The 12,340-nt window shown below is 50.7% G+C and overlaps 1 long non-coding RNA gene across 2 annotated transcripts in view; it reads left to right on the top strand.

Moving 5' to 3' along the window:
• LOC115612823 overlaps window positions 1-12,340 on the top strand; it is a 47,224-nt gene that overhangs the window by 17,758 nt on the left and 17,126 nt on the right. For both annotated transcript variants that reach the window (XR_003993168.1, XR_003993167.1), the window contains exon 3: window positions 1,410-1,511. This is a non-coding gene — a long non-coding RNA (uncharacterized LOC115612823). The remainder of the gene's footprint in view (window positions 1-1,409; window positions 1,512-12,340) is intronic.

Below are 12,340 nucleotides of genomic sequence, written 5' to 3'. Positions count from 1 at the left end.
GATTTTTAGGTACAGGCAAGCCAAAAAATGGCAATTTCTCTGCTACCCGCCCCAGAAAATGGGGTGGTGGGTTTGTAATAGAGCAATAACACAGTGCCTTTGTGGGTGAAAACTGTTAGCCTTCAATTCATTGCAAGAGAGAGGAACAAAGGCTGCTCTGCTTTCAGCAGCCACTTGAGAAGTACAACCCCCCCACACACACTCATGGGGTGAAGGGCTCTGCTGTGAGTCCTTATTGCCTGTAGAAAAGGAAAATTATCCACACAATGTAGCAGAGCAAACGGGGATGTGTGCCTGGAGTGCTGGTGACATCACTGCCAGCCAGTCAGCGGGCTCCCTTTGTGTCTGCCTCTCTAATAACAGCCACTTCATCAGAGTCATTTGCAATAAGAATTTACTCACCTTCTAGGAATGCCAGCACCTGAGAGCGCGCAGCCGGCGGGAGGTGCAGCCCCACACACTGGAGCTGTGCCCTGGGCGAGTGCATCTCCAGCACTGGCTTCGTAAGAGTTGTCTTCAATTGCAGATAATACAAGTGATTGCTTGAGTTAATTAATTACCCTACAGTTGAGCACCCCTAAAGGTGCTCAGTGCTGCAGGCACGCAGAGCAGAGAACGGGCTCTGGTGCCAAGTGTGGGCTCAGCAAAGGTGGGCAGGGGGTGATGGGTTCCCTGTGCTCTGCAGGGGTGTACAGGGACATGGGAACTGGGAAGAATTGGGCCTTTTAAAATTTGGGGGTTACCTGAATGAGGGGCAGGGAAGCCAGCACTGAGGGCACAGAGGCACTGCAGTGGTGTGCTCCCAAAGATCTGAACACGCACAGAGGTGGTTGATATGGCCTCTGGCAGTTGTCACTCAGGTCAGCTCAGAGAACCCTTCTTTCCAGGCTGGGAGATCTCTAAGCTCTACCGTGACACCAAACATGGCATCCAGTCTTACATGAAATGAGCAATAGCTCAGTGGACACATGTGCAAGGTTCAGGGACCCTCAGATGCTGAGGAGTGAGGACAGACCACACGAGAAACAGAGTCTGTAGGACCTCTCCCTGAATCACAAGAAAATGTTGCTTAGAGCAAGGTCCCACAGTGCCGTGGGGCTGAGTAAGCCTTTGCATGGGAGAGGTGGGGGCTGCTTGTCCCACATCTCTCTAGGAGGGGCTTCACCCTGCCAATATGTTGTGCAGGAGGGAGGCTCTTCCAAAGCCATCTTAGTCAGAGCTCTGCTGTATAACTGCTTGGGAAGAGCATCTAGGATGTATGCTTTGCAGGTGTAAATTCCCCTAATCAGGCTCTGCACAGACAATGCTGGATTTGGAAGCAGAGCACAGAGGCTCTGAGCACACCAAACCATGAAGGCAACCAAAATAAGGGAACGCTTCCACCCTGAGTAATGTGTTTTATTTTACAGTGGGAGAAAGCAGCAGAGCTGGGAACAGCACGTGGATGTCCTGAGTCAACCCAAGGAAATCCAGACAGACACAGCCATACAACCATCAGCACAGTGACACAGGTAATGGAGATCTCCACTGAAAATGTAGCTAGTTGTTGTTAGGTGGCAGAGTGAAGAGGGTGTTCTCACAGTGTGCAGGCAGCAGCCCTCCTCTCTGGCACCAGAGGGTCTGCACAGCCTTTGGAGGTTTTGAAATGAAAAAATCCAAGTCTTATCCAGGTAACTCAACCAGTGGAGTTAATTTGCTGTGTAAATCCTTCTTCAAGTGCATTCAAGCAGGCTTTCTGTCAGAGCTTTCTCCAGTAGTTAGCCCTCACCCCGTGTGCTGCATTGATCCTGGAGAGCAGCACAGCTCCACATGATGAATAACCTGCCTCGCTGCTGGTCCTTAGTGAAGCATTTCACCAGCAGGCCATACTGACTGCACCCATGGGCTCTGTCATGGTTCAGCTTGGAGGAGCTGCTTGAGGATGAATAACCTTGTTAGCTTCTTGGAAGGCTACCAAGGACCAGAGCCTGTGCCTGCGGGGCTACTGAAGTCGTGGGGAGCACGAGGAGCCACAAGAAGTGTAAATGAGGTTAGGGGGGAATATGTACTCCCCTGGGGTTCCCAAGTGCATATGCTCTCTATATGCTCTTCTTGGATGTATTGCCCTCTGTGTGACAACAAGCCTGAAGCACCCTAAATGTCTTCAGTGAGAGTGGGAGGCATATGGCCCCTTTCTGAATCCAGATTTGCCATTCCAGTCCCTCACTGGGGTTGAGATGTTTCCTCAGGTGTTTCCAGAACCGTCTGTAGCATCCAGGAGACGCTGCCTGCAGCCCACCCATGGGTAGAGCAGGCTGGCAATGAGGTGGATCCCTGTCGATGGTGTCCTGGGTTCAGTGCTGAACTCAGGGCAGATGGGCTGTGAGAGAACCTCACACCAGCCCAGATCCATGCTGCAGCAAGCGGCCACACTGATCTGTGCCTACAAGGACTTCTGAACACCTGAGGTGCTCTCCCAGCTGCAAGGCAGGCCCTAGCCTGTATTCCCAGCTGTAAGGCAGCCCTGGGGGCTTCAGGAAGTGTTTTACTGTTTGGATTTCCCACATTTACTTGGTTGGGTTGCACGTATCCTATCTAAAACAGTGATCTGGGCTGGAGAAGCAAAGCAGAGTGCAATCGAAGGTGACAGAACTCCAGAGCAAAAGAGTTTATAACATATTTTCTAAGAATTGCTTGTCATATCTGAAGGAAAAATGGAAGGGTAACATAAATGCTCACAGAGTCTGGGATGATGGCTATTACTGTGCAGAGACAGTGGTTTCAGAGTCTGGAGTTATCTGATGAAGTCTTTTAGTGGAATTTTGGACAAAGCTGTGCTTCGCAGACCCAATTCTCTTTGGAAATGAAGTTGTGTAAAAAATGTCCAAATTGCTGGGACAGGTGAGCAGGCAGTGTGAGAGACCAGGTTGCCAGATTGTCAAAACATCTGACTCGTCATCAGCCTCAGATTAGGCAGCAGCAAAGTTGCTTAAACCTGGTTTAAGTGCCAGAATAGGCCCTTTTAATACAGCCCTTTTGTTCTTGCAACTGAGTTCCCACTGTGTGTTCCCAGCCCTCTTTTCCCCTCTCTCTGCCCAGGGTTGCTGGTCTTGGGAAGAGCCTCTCTGCCACTAGAAATGGATTCTCTTTTTTCCCAGACTCTCTTTGTTGTTCTGAGCTCTTGGGGTGAGTGCCCAGTGCTGCAAACCCCCTCCCCATGCCTCTGTGGATTGCACAAGTCCCTTCCTGACAAACGAGAGGCCGTTGCCAGTGCCAAGTTAAGCTGGACATTCTCTGCGTGCTGCCTTCTGCTTTCCAGCAGCGCCCGCAGGTGAAGGGGTGATTTCAAATGGCAGCTGCCTGGGTAATCCAGGGTCAATTATGACTTTCAGGACCCCGCTGCTCCTGCCCCTGAACATAACAAATGGGAGCTCTGCCTCTTCCAGTGCCCGGGTAGCAGCAGTGACGTTGGGTACACTCCGTTTCCCGGTACAACTCCCTGCCAACCTCAGCTGTGGGGTTGGTTTTTCCAATCTAAGGCTAGCAGCAAGGTGCTTTACCCTCTTCTGGGTTTGGTAGTGAGCTTGTAGCTGTCTCTGGAGCGGTGCTTCACTGCCCCTTCTTGCAATAGAGCTCAAATGCAATACAGCCCCTAACCACCGGAAGGTTTCTCTTCTTTACTCTGCAGATGAAGTTTCTGCAGCTGCATGAGCCAAGTGGCTCCAGGGAAACTGAGGCAGAAATTCACCCTTGGAGAACCAGGACCCAGCAGCTTCCTAAGCTCTTTCCAGGTTTCTTATCAGTAGCTGGTATGACACACTTGCCCCCAAGGAACAGATCAGCTGGTGGAGGGATGTTTCTTCCCCTCTGCTCACAGAATAGGACAGGGTTGATTTTATCTAAGGCTGTGCCTGTCCTGCTTGACAGTTCTCAAGCAGTGCCTGCTGGCTACTTCACCTGCTCCATCCTTGGCCTCCTCTTTGCGTCCTCTGCGCTCCCTCTCTGGGTGACCTGATTTGCCAATGTTGCATCTGTAATCCCCTCCTGCTGCCTCACAGTGATCACTTTCCTCCTGGCCTGTCCTGCACTGCCCAGATTAATTTGCAGTCTGTCTTTCTGACAGCACTTCATGGACACCCACCTCCTGGCTTCAGCTCAACACAATCAAAGTGGAATGTTAAATCTTCTTGTGCTTGCTCTTCCCTGCTTCCTTTTTTGATGTCTCTTTCTTACCATCTGCTCAACCCCTTGGTCCTCTTTAACTTGCCCTTTCTTAATACCCATATCTGGGCCCTGCTGAAAACTATCCAGTTCTTTCCAAAGAGTATCTCTAAGATCCACCTCCTGCTCCCTGTCTACCCCGCTGAAATCCCTTTGGGGTGCCCACTTTTCTCTGGGCAGTCAGATTTCCACCACACTTATCAGTTCTGTGCAGAGTTCCACACATCCTTATCACAACGATTTTCACTGGGAAGCTCTGACAGTGCAGTGTTGGAGTCCTGCAGAGTGTGTCTCAGCGATCCTGTAATCCTTTCCCTCACGTGAACTGTACAGTGTGTGTACACTTCTGCAGACAGCCTGTTCTTCTGCCCTGCTCCATCTAACTCAGAAAGTTTGTCTACTACAGAGATACTAAGTCATGCCTGTGTGCCAGCCATGCCAGTTCCTGCGTGTTTCTCCCAGGTTACTCCCTCTGCAGCAGAGGAGCAACCTGCAAACACTAACAAAGCATCTTCTCATTCATCCAGACCCCCTCTGAAAACTACTGTGTTACACAGCCTATGACAGCAACTGCTCCCCAGCATCTGCCCTCATGCCTGTTAGTGCTCCTTCGCCTGCCTACGGTGTCTTTGTGGCCTCTAAGCATGTCCTTGGGATGTACATTCACTTCTGAGCGTGGGACTGTCCCTCTGCAGCATTCCTGCAGCGTGCTCAGCAAGATGAGATGATTACACAGCCCATAATGAGGGAGGAGAGCGTAATCATTTGGAAGCCTCAATTATTAAGTCTGGTCATTTTGGTCTCTGGGAGCAGTGAACACAAGATTGGATTTTAGGGCTTGCGAATCTTGTGTGTAAGCTTCTGTTTCCCAGGCATATCGCTGTTGTGTTGCCTCTGTCAAATGTAGCAGCTTTGGCTCTCCTCCCACGGATTATCCAGGCATGTAAATGACCTAAAACAGATACACTGTCATTTTCTCATGCTGTGATTTTACTTACACCCCCCTGTGGTACATGACAATAAAATTACCCCTCTTGTTCCTTTCCCACAGACAATCTTGCAGGCTTGTCAGTCAGTATCACATGTGCAGTCCTCCATCAATTGCTTTGGGGACCTGGAGGGTGATTTGTGAAGGATCTGTTGTGCTGTAATTCACCTCTGTTTGCCGTTAGGAGAAGGATTCTGGTTTCCATGCTGTTCCCTCTTGTGCCTGTGCAGCTCTTTGATCACAATGTGACTCCTCAGGCCTGCAGAATTACAGCTCCCTTGTAAGGTTTGTCCATACTCCTGGTGACTTCTTGTTTCCTGACACGCTCCGGACTTTGCTTGCTCCTGACTCGTGATTAGTGGCTATTTCTGTTGGGCTCTATGATCTTGCTGGTGCTGCAGACTGCCTCTTTCTCACCTGGATTTAGGTGTTATTTGGGTCTAAAATACTCCTCACTGTCACTGTTGCTGTTGTCTGACCTTCCACATTTTCACTTTAAGGAAGATTTAAGTATTAAATCCACCTCTCTCTCTCTCGTTTTTGTCCCTTCTGACCCTTCTGCACAACATACAACCAGACCTGCACCAGTAACTCAGGTGGAGAGCCTGCTGCACTCACCAGCACTTCTTAACAAGGTTTCTGTCTTGAAAACACGAGCAACAGAGCTCTGACATGCCAGCAAGGTCTGTATCAAATATAAAACCCTTATGCATTCTCATCTCCCTCCCCAAAAGACTTTATACATACACCGAAGTGTATACTCTAGGGGCTGAGTTTGAGCCAGGATCAGAATTGCTTCCAGGCAGGAAGCTTTTTAATCAAACAATTCTCTTCTTCCTGCTTTTTATGCAGTGTGTGCTTCTAATACCAGGGGACAAGGAGCAGGATATCACAAGCCAATGGCCATGTTGTTCTTTCCAGGGCAGACCCTAATGGTGAGACACCCCCTGCTCTTGAGCAGTGCCGGTGGTGTGCGAAGCTGCTCTGGGAATCCTCATCCATGTGTTGTGCAAGGGATGGGGTGATTGAGTGGCTGTGGATAGCACTTGCTGGGCATTTCAGTATGTTTTGTAGATATCTCAGTTCAGCCTTGGGGAGGGGGGTTCAGAAACAGATAAGCAAGGAGGAAGCAGTGCAAGGGCAGTCATTTCCAGCCCTTGGGCAGTGGATGACTCCAGTAGAGACAGATGTTTTTCAGTGGATTCACACCGAGTATGCAGAGGCCATGTCTACCTCAGGGAACCTTTTAGAGGCCTGAAAGTTCTGAGCATCAGTCACCCTCTGGAGGGAGGGAGGGGAGAGCAGCAGAGGAAGGCTGAGGAAGACAGATCGTCTTGTTCACAGAAGTTCAGTGTACCCAGACCTGCAGAGGATGGTGAGTTTTGTTATGGACAAAGAGCTTTGAAGCTCTTTCTCTCAGAACATACAAGTTTTGCTTTACAGATACCATGTGACCACCCCATTCTCTACCAAGTTCCAAGCAGGCAGAACCACTGTGAGGGCTTGGGAATTGGGTCTAACAGAAGTAATGGCTTGGAGATTAAAATGAGAACATGATGCACTTCTCAAGAGTGGAGGGCTTAGAGGAGAAGGTGCCTGGCTGTGCAAAAAGCTTCCTGAGTACAGGATGCAGCTCTCTCCTTGCACTGCCTGCCCCAGAGAAGTGATTGTTCAGGTTTATTTTCTCACCTGGGTGTCCAGAGGCAGTGTGAATGCTGGAGCTCAGTGTTCTGCTCCCCTCCTGCATCTCCTGCTGCCTGGCACAGAGCGGGGAGTACACCAAGCTTGCCCTAAAAGCTGTCCCTAAATCACGTTGCTGTTAGCAGTGCTCGGACTGAGAACCCCAGCCGCTTGTGTTCATGTGTAAGAGGAGCAATTACCTGTGCTTTGGCTTTGGAACCAGAGCGTCCAGCTGAGGTCTTTGTTCAGAGCAAACTCATAGACCTTTGCAGGGAGCTGCTGAGCTCTCTTCATCCATCCCAGGTCTGACAGATGGATCAAAGCCTGCCCTGCCCGCAGATGCTCTGGGGACTGGAGCAGCTCTGCTCTGGAGCCAGGCTGAGAGAGCTGGGCTGGGGCAGCCTGGAGAAGAGAAGGCTCCTGAAGGGGAGACCTTAGAGCAGCTCCAGTGCCTAAAGGGGCTCCAGGAAACCTGGAGAGGGGCTTTGGACAAGGGCCTGTAGGGACAGGCCAAGGGGAATGGCTTTAACCTGCCAGAGGGGAGACTGAGATGAGCTCTGAGGCAGAAGCTCTTCCCTGTGAGGGTGCTGAGGCGCTGGCACAGACTTTTCCCAGAGAAGCTGTGGCTGCCCCATCCCTGGCAGTGTTCAAGGCCAGGTTGGACACAGGGGCTTGGAGCAACCTGCTCTAGTGGAAGGTGTCCCTGCCCGTGGCAGGGGTTGGAACTGGATGAGCTTTAAGGTCCCTTCAACACAAACCAGTCTGTGATATCCCCTGCATGCTGAAGAAGTGAAACACAAGTTCATCTTGCTTTTCTCTTGGGTGTTTGTCTCCATGTTCATGAAGGAAATAACTTCCATTTTTCTGTAATATTTTTCATATTTCCTAAGATCAGTAAGTGACCTCCTGCTTCAGGAAATGTAATGAGCAGCTGTGAGGAGGGACGTTGGCTTCACCTTCTGTCTTCCAGGCTCGCGTTACTGGCACGTGCAGCACCACTGGTGCTACCTGGGGGTTACCAAGGGAAAGTTTTCCTACATACTTCTACTCCTGCCTGAATTGTGGGCAAACAGGGTTCACAAATCCCTATTTGCACAAGCAGAAAATGTCATTAGTCTGCTCAGTTCTAATCCTAAACTTAAAAATTAATTGAGGCAGGTATTAAATGAAGCAGGTTTTCCCTGAGTAAATATTTCCCATTTTGGAGCCTAATCTATTCACTTCATAATCTACAGCAATTTTACTATTTTTTTTATTGTTTGGAGAGAAAAAAAAGTCTGTTCCATTAGGAGCTGTCAGTGGCTTAAGAGGATTTTACTCCCATTTTATGGTTTGGTTGAAAGAGAATTTATTCTTGCAATAGGTTTAATGATTCCCAGCTAACGGGGACTTCCCATCTGCACTTGGAGTGTAATAAAACCCCTTTGGCTTTCGTTAGACTTGCACAATCTCACTGCCAATAATGATTAATCTTTCCTCCTAAGATCCCCTTATTACTTGGGGTTTATTTGGGAGCTGGTGTTCCTTCTGGAGCTTGCTGAGGGCTTTGTCCCAGAGCAGCTCTGGTGCAGCACAGGTCACCTGCCATGCCTCCCTTTGTAGTCTGGCTTTGGCCCTTAATTGCTGCTCTGTGGTGCTCTGCTTCCCAAGCTCCTCTGCACAGGAATGCTGTTTGGGAATGACGAGGAAGGAATTGCAAGAGGAATTCCTGAACATGGCCACGCGTGGAAGGGAGGATTGTCTGGACGGACTACTTGGTGAGGAGGTGCCGGGGTGAGGGCAGGCTCCTGCTGCTTTCTGGCCATAGGCAAGCCACAGAGGGCACTATAGAAGGACAAATAGGGGCAGTGATCGATGCCACTGCCACCTTCCAGCTGTGCAGGGCAGCTCTCAGCAGGACAGACCACAGCCCAGCCATCCCAGTACAGAATCTCCTGCTCGTCCTGGCAAGGCGTTTCTGGGTCAGTCTCCTCTTGATCAACAGGGAGGGATGGGAATGCTCCTCAGAGGTGCACGAAGAGGCTGTAGGTACAGGCCTGGTCTGGGTGGGTGTCTGTAAAAGCAATACAGGGGATGGGTTTGTGGTATCACCAAACACATGGGACTGGAGCTTCAAGCTGAGAAAATGTGTGGTTTAATACATGGCCATCTTGGCAGTGTTTTAATGGTTCATAATAATAAAACCCCTGGGAACAGGAAGGCAATTGATGCTTAACGGACTTGAGAGACCTTTGACATTAACAGGACACACATGCTTTCTGATCAGCTTGTCACATCAGGCATAAGGGAGTTTGTGATAGATGAATTTGCTGTACTGTCTCTCCACCTTTGCCTGTGGGATCTTTTGGGCAAGCTGGTCTCACCAGAGGTGCTTCATATGCCTGTGCTCTGGAAGGCAGCTGATTCTAGAGCTGATTCTAGAGAAGTGATCCACAGTACCAACAATTACAATTGAAGTGGAAAATGCATGAGACCTTTGGGCTAGCAACTGAAGTTCTTGTCCAAAGCCTTTGCAAACAAATGTGAGTGGTCAGGGCTGTTGTTTTACATCCATCAGAGCATCCTGAAGAAAAGACTCCTTTTGGACAGTGGTCGTCAGCAGTAAGAGCTGCAGAACTGGTCCTAACACAGCCTCACCCTGAGCACGGACAAAGACAAGCCATGTTCAGCACCCTTTCAGGAACCAAGGTTGTGTTGGGCTGCTCCAGGCAGGTTTTATAATCAGCCTTAACATAACAAGCGCATATGGGTGCAAGGGGGGAGCATGAATACTTTTTGGAAAGGAGAACTGCTTTGCTTATCAGAGAATCAGAGCCTCAACACTCACAAGCAGAAGCTCCAGTGGCTTTGCTGCCCATCTCGCAGTGAAATGCTGGGTGTGGAGGTGCGATGGCACTGCTGGGAGAGGCACCCTGTCACTCACTGCTGCCCACTGGGGCACCAGAAGGAAGCTGAAAGATGCCGGCACCTATTTCAGACTGTGCCTCCTACCCACCTCCACAGGCTTTGGGAGCACTGGGGTATTCCTATGGCTCTGAAAGGACTTGAATCAGAAGGTACTTTGTCACTGTTCCTGAGCCATGTGGGGTCAAACGTATTTGCAAACTTCTGGCCACATTGAGCAAGTTGTCTCAGGCAGGGCAAACCACCCAGAACTTGTGTGGGATCAGAGCTTCAGTCGTTTCTGACTGCTTTGAATACAGCATTGCTCAAGTTTTCATTTGGAAGAGCCGTTTCATTCAGAAGTTCAGCTGGCTTACTGCTTTGAACTGCACAAAAGCTTCTGAATCCAAACCCAAGCACGTTTGCTTTTGGGTTGGCCACTCTGCGTGGTCGGCTCTGAAAAACATCTTTGGATTTGGGTTTTTTTGCTTCAGCAAGGAACCTGACAACCCAATGTTATGGGTTAGCTGGGAATGGTTGGTTGGTTGGTTTATTCCCCCCATTTTCTTCTTTCAGCCCAGTCTGTGAGAGGTCCTGCAGATGCCTCTGACATTCCTGCCGGCTGAGATGGGCAGCTCTGCTGGGAGACCCCTCCCTCCTGTTCCTGGTCAGGAGAGGGACACAACTGGGGGCGCTGGAAGACTGACTGAGTGGAGAGCAAAGGCAGGGCTGGCTCTGAGAGGGCTCCACCTGGTGATGCAGTCGAGAGTGAATGTGGATGAACATCACTTACCCCTTGCAGATGGAGCAATGTCGTCTCCTTCCCTCTCTGCCTGCCCTTCAACACCAAATGGATGAGTTTGCCCACTTGCTTTTATATGTTTTCATCATTGCACCTGTATTCGTTTCCAACTACTGGGTCAGCATTGCTGTCTCGTGTAGAGAGCATGTTTTCACTGCCCCTGCTGTTCCAGCTGGCTGCCCATCCCCTTGTGCCCCTCTCTGACACTGTTTCTGGGCTCGGAGCACTTATCACCCTCCTTGAGCGAAGGCTGCATTTTCTCACCTCCTGCTCAGCCATTCAAGTAGCATAAGGAACCCTTTCTACTGTGAGCAGGGCTGAAGGAGGCTGATAAAGGCTCTGCTTTCCTTTTAACCCTTCTATTTCTTCCACCAAAGCCTTTCAAGCCCTGCATTCATCCTCCAGCCTGGCTCACTGCATCAGGGCTGTCCTGGAGCCAGGGGAGGTTCAGCTGAACTCACTGGGCTGCACTGACACACTGGGTGTGCACAGGCACTTCAAAGAGCCTTCCATGGACAGGAAGCAGGGCAGATTAGAGGCACACTGAGGCTTTTATTTTATGCCAGGGCTTCAAAATGTTCTTGCTGGTATTTCTGAGGTCCCATTTTTAACCACTCTTAAATACATGTACGTAATATAGGAGGAGGGCGGCCTCTGTGAGCCTCACAGCACTTCTTCATGGGCTGAGAGTCACAAGGCACTTCACATGCATCGGAGAGCCCAGGGGAGATTCAGGGCTGGCTCCTTCAGGTCTGCTTCCTTGGGCAGCAGGAGCCAGCTCACCCAGCAGCCTCAGCACCCTTCTGGGGCCTGGCGTTGGCCTCCCTGTGCAGCTGGGGTGGCTACACTGCTTTGCTCCCCAGGGACATGCCACCTCCCTCGGTGTGTGCTCGGGGAGGCAGCGTGAGGAGGCCAGAGGCCCTGGCAGGCTGCGGCAGCACCTGGTGCTGGACTTTTGGGGCCTCCTCTTTTCTCTGCTGTGTTTGCACCCTTTGCAGACACGCATCAGGTCCACTCCCACAGGAGCACTGGGAGGAACACGCTCCAGCTGCTGTTCCTCCATGGTTTCTCCCCAGCAATGTAAACTGTTTACAGGGACTTCATAAACAGGAGATTTGTTTGGGACATTGTCTGCATTCCTGCCCCGGCGTTCCCTTATCCAGCAGCACAGGGGGAACACTGACCTGCCAGCTGTGGCTCTGTGGCTGCGTTGTCAGAGGGGAAGATGGTGACAACTGGGAGGATGGAGTTGTGCACGCTCACTCCTGCATTCCCTGTGAGCACGGGGATTTAGGGATCACACCGGGGTCACACATGCACTGTGGCTGCATGGCAATGCTGTTGCATCCAGCAGCAAGGAAAGGCATGGGATGGAGCTGCAGGACATGTGTGTGAGCAGAAAGCTTGCCGAGCCAGTGCCCAGGGCACTGGGAGGCAGATGAGAAGCCTTCAGAGGCAGGAGCTTCATTTCAGAAAGTGCTGCCTAGTTGAAAGGTCTCTGAGCATCACTGGCTCCCTGGGGAATCTGAATCTCCAGCCAGGGGAAGGAGGCTGTTAAATCAACTTGGCCTCATCCCATGGGAGTAACATCTGTAGATGTCTGCTCTCCCTTCAGAGCTCGCACGCAGGGATTCAGCCTGTTCATCAGGAGGAGGCTGGCTTCCCTCCAGCATCCCTTGACCTTTGCAAAGGAGCAGAGAAGGGAGAGGGCGATTTCTACCTCAGCTTCTGCATCTGCCACAGCAGCTTTGTCCAACTTGAGCTGGACTTAACTCCCAGATAACCAT

The sequence above is a fragment of the Strigops habroptila genome, chromosome 9 (assembly GCF_004027225.2).
Source record: "Strigops habroptila isolate Jane chromosome 9, bStrHab1.2.pri, whole genome shotgun sequence".
In the NCBI taxonomy this organism is placed as follows: Eukaryota; Metazoa; Chordata; class Aves; order Psittaciformes; family Psittacidae; genus Strigops; species Strigops habroptila.
This window is presented reverse-complemented; position numbering and strand designations above follow the sequence as displayed.